This window comes from Silene latifolia, chromosome 2 (genome assembly GCF_048544455.1).
Source record: "Silene latifolia isolate original U9 population chromosome 2, ASM4854445v1, whole genome shotgun sequence".
Classification (NCBI taxonomy): Eukaryota; Viridiplantae; Streptophyta; class Magnoliopsida; order Caryophyllales; family Caryophyllaceae; genus Silene; species Silene latifolia.
The window spans coordinates 62,346,120-62,352,119 of record NC_133527.1 but is presented as its reverse complement, the minus strand read 5'-3'; positions in this window follow the sequence as shown (position 1 = coordinate 62,352,119).

Here is a 6,000-nt window from a genome sequence, read left to right as displayed (position 1 = left end):
TTTGCCCATAGTCACTTGAATGAGATGACATCTCGAAGTGACTAGAGTGTGATGCGATTGATGGCAAGTTCAAGTGCCATAGAGTCATGTGAGATGACTAGTCGATCACATAGGCAGACTGTTAGGAACACTTTGTCGGGCCTAATGACCACTTATAGAGTTCTGGCAAATTTTTATAGCCTGGTCGTGGCAAGAACTACTATAGTATTCTAATGAGTCGATTCTTTTAACTAAAAACTGTTCGCCCTAGGTGGCACAATTTCAGAGTAACTTTGATTATGGGGTTAAAGCGCTTATTTTGGGTTATGATGAGCTGTGGCTAGTCGAAGGGAATGGTGCGATAGGAATTGTCCATCCCTTTGTCAGGGTTAAAACAATATCTCAGGGCCACTCGAGGAGTAATGAACTGGAAATGCGTGGCCACGCTCGGAAGGTATCTATGGTAGATAATACCGGTCAATCAGTTATTCTCCAAATCGAGGAAACCACTCTCGATATGATCACTTGCAAGTACGACCCAAAAGACACCTTGCATTGAGTGGGAGATAGTAATAGGGCAAAAGAATTGGTGTCGCACACTTGTCGAGGACAAGTGGGAGATTGTTGGAGTGTCCCCGACAATAATGCGATCACAATTGTCGATCATGATGATCACATGTTTAAATCTCATATTTAAGAATACATGAGGGAAAGTAATACTTTACAGTCAACTGGTCCACACATATCGGTAATGATTGGCTGACTAGAGTTTGACATTACTGTCATACGACGGTGGTGATCAGTTGATCCCCTAAGGTCATACCTCTAGGGTAATGCTCTTAATTGATTATTTAATTAATCGCATGCTGAAACGAGTTAATTAAATTGCTTAAAATTGACGAATGATTTTGTGAGTAAAATTAACGTATCTCATTGTAATTTTATTCAATTAGATACGGTATAAGTAATCGAATCGTTTTATTACTTAAATTAAATTATTGTTTACGAAACAATTGAAACAGATTGAATAATTTATTATAAATACAAGTTGTTGAAATTTATAATTCGATAAACCATTTTGGTACAAGTAATTAAGAATTACTAGTTAATTTTGTATGTGACATATTTTATTAATATGTTGTTTTTAATATGTTAAAAATGCATTATATTGTAACATGTCATGTAACATATGACATATGATAAAATTGACAAATGATAAAATAAAATGGACTTTCCATTTTATGTGTGTGTACCGAAATATGGAGGGAGTATTAGGGTTTATATTGTGTTGTTTATTTTAAATGGAAACACAATGATTATACTCTACTTATAGCCATGCATACCTAGTTTGTCTTGGGTAGAATGTGAAGCTGATGCATCCCTCCAACCGGTTTTTGCATATGAAAAGCGAAGAGTTTTTCTATTATTATTCAACCATTCACTACATAATTTTCTAGTGTAAGAAAATTAACCACTCTCTACAATTTGTGAAATAAACTTAGAGAAAGAAACCTCACAAAATTACTCCCCTTGTCCGAAATTCTCAAGGGCCAAAATCAATATTTTGTGTCATTTTTAAGTTAGATTTTAATTAATACTAGATCATATTGATTAAAATTATTAAGGGTGTTACATTGGGTATAATTCCTTAGGAGAGATTCTCCACTTGAATCTTGTTCTTCCACCTTTGGAAAGCTCAAGAACTAGTAAGAAGGTGAACTTACTAGTGCCCATATTACGAAATCATCAATTTAAGAATTGATTTTCTCCTTATACTTGTAATTGTTTTGTATGCATAAGATCCGATTTAATTTTATGACTAAATTAAACTATCATACTATGAATATGTAAACATTTGAGATTAGTGAATCCTAACACATAAGACTAGTCTTTATATCCCGTTGAGTCCAACCAAATTTCGCGTGTAATAACGTTTTATTACCCCACTTACCCAATGGAAAAAGAAAGTACCGCGGGAAACCGAATCTACCCCAAATGTCAAAGGGATTCATGAGTCCTACTATTTGGTAAGGCTAATCTCAATTTTAAATATGTGAGAGGTCTTGTCGATTTATTATCTATCATCTTTAAGTGAACTAAGTTAATGAATACTCGATAATTATAATTGACAATAGTCAATAAGACGATTAAATATGCATGTGAAATTATGGCGATTTGGCAATACAAGCAAACATATAAAGCAAGCAAATAAAGAAAAAAAAATTCCTAGTATGGCCTTTTCTAAAATATAAAATCTTATATTCTATTACAATTCAGAAACCAACTCCTTTGGTCCGTTAAATCTTCACGTGACACGCCTCCCAAGAACAAACACCGTCTTGATCGGAACTTCTTTCCGAATGGCACCGTCTTTAGGAAACTCCGGGATTACAAATAATTAAATAATAAAATTTACATTCTACTTCCTATTATACATTTGTAAAATAAAATCTAATTAAATAAAATAAAAGCGATACGAGATCACAATAAATTACAACCGAATTAGTATTCCCTTACATTACGGATAATATCGATTAAACCAAGGCCATACTAAAATAAAATTACATAATTCAAAATTATATAAAAGAAATATGACATTCATCAATGCAAAAATGTAGCAATATAATATGTGTCTAACATGCCTAATATGTGCCAAATCGCCCTATTTAAATTTTTATCGTTAATATAGACCGGTTTTATGGATATTCGTAATTTTAACTTATCAAAATTACACAAAATATTACTAAAATCAAATTTTAGTCCAAGTTAATTATCCTAACCTTTTAGAACTCAAAAATTAGTCATCACTCAATTTTTGACAATAATTCAACTTGTTTGCTCATTTTTTACCTTAATATCATAACATTTTATGAAATAAATCCAAATTTAATTACAATAATTTCAAATTTTAAATTTTAAATTTTTGAACATTCTGGAAAAATTCCATGACACTAATAATGTCAAAAATCTAGGTTAAAATTTTCGAATTTATTTCGAGAAAAATATAGTTGCAATTTATCGGTTTTATCTAATAAAACATCTAAAGCATATGAAGATTAATCTAATAAATTTTACAACTTTAGATTTGATAAATGGGATGAAAATTAAACCTAAAATAATTTTCTCATGCCATTGAATTTGTTTTAGCTATTTATGCTAAAATAGTCACCGTTTATGTCATTTTTACACCTAAAAATTCATAAATCATGCAAAATGAATCAATATCATCTAAACTTTTACATACAGTGAGTAAAATGTGCATATGAAAACATATTAAAATTTCATGGCCTGTTTCGAAGTTTAACTAATTTTAACCATTTTACCTCCATTTATGTCATTTTTATCTCATAAAAATCATAAATCATGCAAAATAAATCAAATTTATACGAAATTTTACATACAATAAGTAAAATATGCATGTGAGGTATAAAAAATTCAAGGTCAGAAACAAAGTTCAACTATTTTTAGCATTTTAATTACCATTTTATACATGCAAATGTAATAAAATTACTAGAGATCGTTAAAATGAGCTAAAAAATACCATAAATCATCAAAATGACCTAAATTCATTTTAGGACCAGAATATATGACATGCAAAATAATTTCGTGGCTTATTAATATAAATGACAAATTTCAAGTTTTAGTTTAGTCGAAAAAACTAAGCCGATTATGCATGCAACAACCAAACTCTTGATACCACTTGCAAGATTCATAACCCTCAAATTAAACTCTTTAATTTTATATCTAATTACTCATTGATTAAATATGTTGATCTTATGCATGCATAACAAAATATAAAATAAAGATAAGCAGAATGCTTCTTACAATATGGAAATCGGATTTTAAGGGCACAAGCAAGAACTCCTTTCCTACTTGTTATTGAGTTTAAAATATATGGATGATCCTCCTTGTCTCAATAATGTGAGAACCTCCTTTTAATTGCACCAAGACAACCCTTAATACTAAATTAATATATTAACTAGATATATAATTAGTGACCTTAAAATTAATCTTATTATTATTTTTATTACTACTTTTAGAAATCTAAATATAAGATATTGAACAACTTTTATCTTCTTTTCTAAAACTTTATTTAAGAGAGAAAACGAGAGAAGAGTAAGAAGTGAAATTATGTAAGAATGAATGTGTAAAAATAAGAACAATTCTTATTGTATGGAGGGGGAAAACCCGATGGAGAGAGGAGGAGAGAGGAGAGCCAATGCATGCAAAAATGGTCATGTAATTGTTATTTTATCAAAACTTGTTATGGTGTAGAATAGACTATTATTGTAATCAATGTGTATTCCACTCAATTAAACAGTTTAGCCATTTCTCCTAATATCCTCCATAAAACTGGTTTTCATAGTTAAAATAGAGTCCGTTTTATTTTTGTCAATTTGTCATTTTGTCATATAATGTGTGACATGTGACATATAACATGTTATTAATAATATTAATGCATACTTAACAATTAAATATCATTACATATATTAATTTAATTATATACAATAATTGACTAGTAATTCCCAATTACATGTAAATAAAATGGTCCATGTTAATATAATCTACAACATATTGCAATTATAATTAACGGTTCATTCTTATTTTAACTGTTTCATAAGCAAAAATTTTTTAGTAATATAACATCTTAATTACTAAAACGAATCTCATTTAATCGAATTAAAATAAGGTTCATATTCTTCCTCACATTCGTGAATTGTTCTATTTTAAGGAATTAATTAATCTGTATCATTATACAATTAATTAATTTTATCTATTAAGGGAATTATCCTTTAGGTGTGACCTTAAGGGATCAACTGATCACCACCGTCAAATGACAGTAATGTCAAACTCTAGTCAACCAATCATTACCGATTAATATTGATCAGTTGATGTATAAAATGAATCATCCCTTCATGTATTCTTATTATAAGTTTTAATAATATGATCGCATTATTGTCGAGGACACATACTCCATGAGATCGAGATGGAAGCACATCTATACATTAGGTTAACTTGATAAGGCACCTTGGGGTATGGGGGTGTTACACTTTTGGATGCGCATTCATGCATTTAAACCGTTTTATCAACATTTGCACTTAAACAACCACGATCGATCAGTAGAGGCCGCTAACGTATGCGGGATTGGGTGTTTGTTTAAAGAGCTTCCTAATACATTGTTGGAATAAGTGTCCTCCGACAATAATGCGATCACAACTGTCGATCATAATGATCACATGTTTAAATCTCATATTTAAGAATACATGTGGAAAGTAATATTTTATAGTCAACTGATCAACACATATCGGTAATGATTGGCTGACTAGAGTTTGACATTACTGTCGTGCGACGGTGGTGATCAGTTGATCCCTTTAGGTCATACCTAAAGGGTGACGCTCTTAATTGATTATTTAATTAATCGTATGTCGATAGGGGTTGATTAAATTGCTTAAAATTGACGGACGATTTTGTGAGTATAACTGACGTGTCTTATTGTAATTCGATTAAATAAGATACGGTCTAAGTAATCAAATTGTTTCAGTACTTAGATTAAGTTTTTGTTTACGAAACAATTGAAACTGAATGAATATTTTATTATAAATACAAGACGTTGTGATATATAATTGATAAACTGTTTTGGTACAAGTAATTACGAATTACTAGTCAATTTTTGTATATGACATATTTTTATTAATATGTTGAATTTTAATTGTTAAAAATACATTATATATATATGATGTCATGTAATATGTTACATGTGACATATTGACAAAATCACAAAATAAAATGGACTCCTCCATTTTATATAAGTGTACTGAAATAATGGGTGAGTAGTAGGGTTTTATTGTGTTTTATTTTAAATCAAACACAATGATTACATTTTTTATATAGCCTTACATGCCTACATTTTGTGGGTAGAAGCAATGGCCATGCATTGGCCTGGTGATTCCCACCCCACCCGGTTTTGGATAAGAGAGGAAGCCAAGAGTTTTCACTCTTATTCTTCCTAAATACACCACT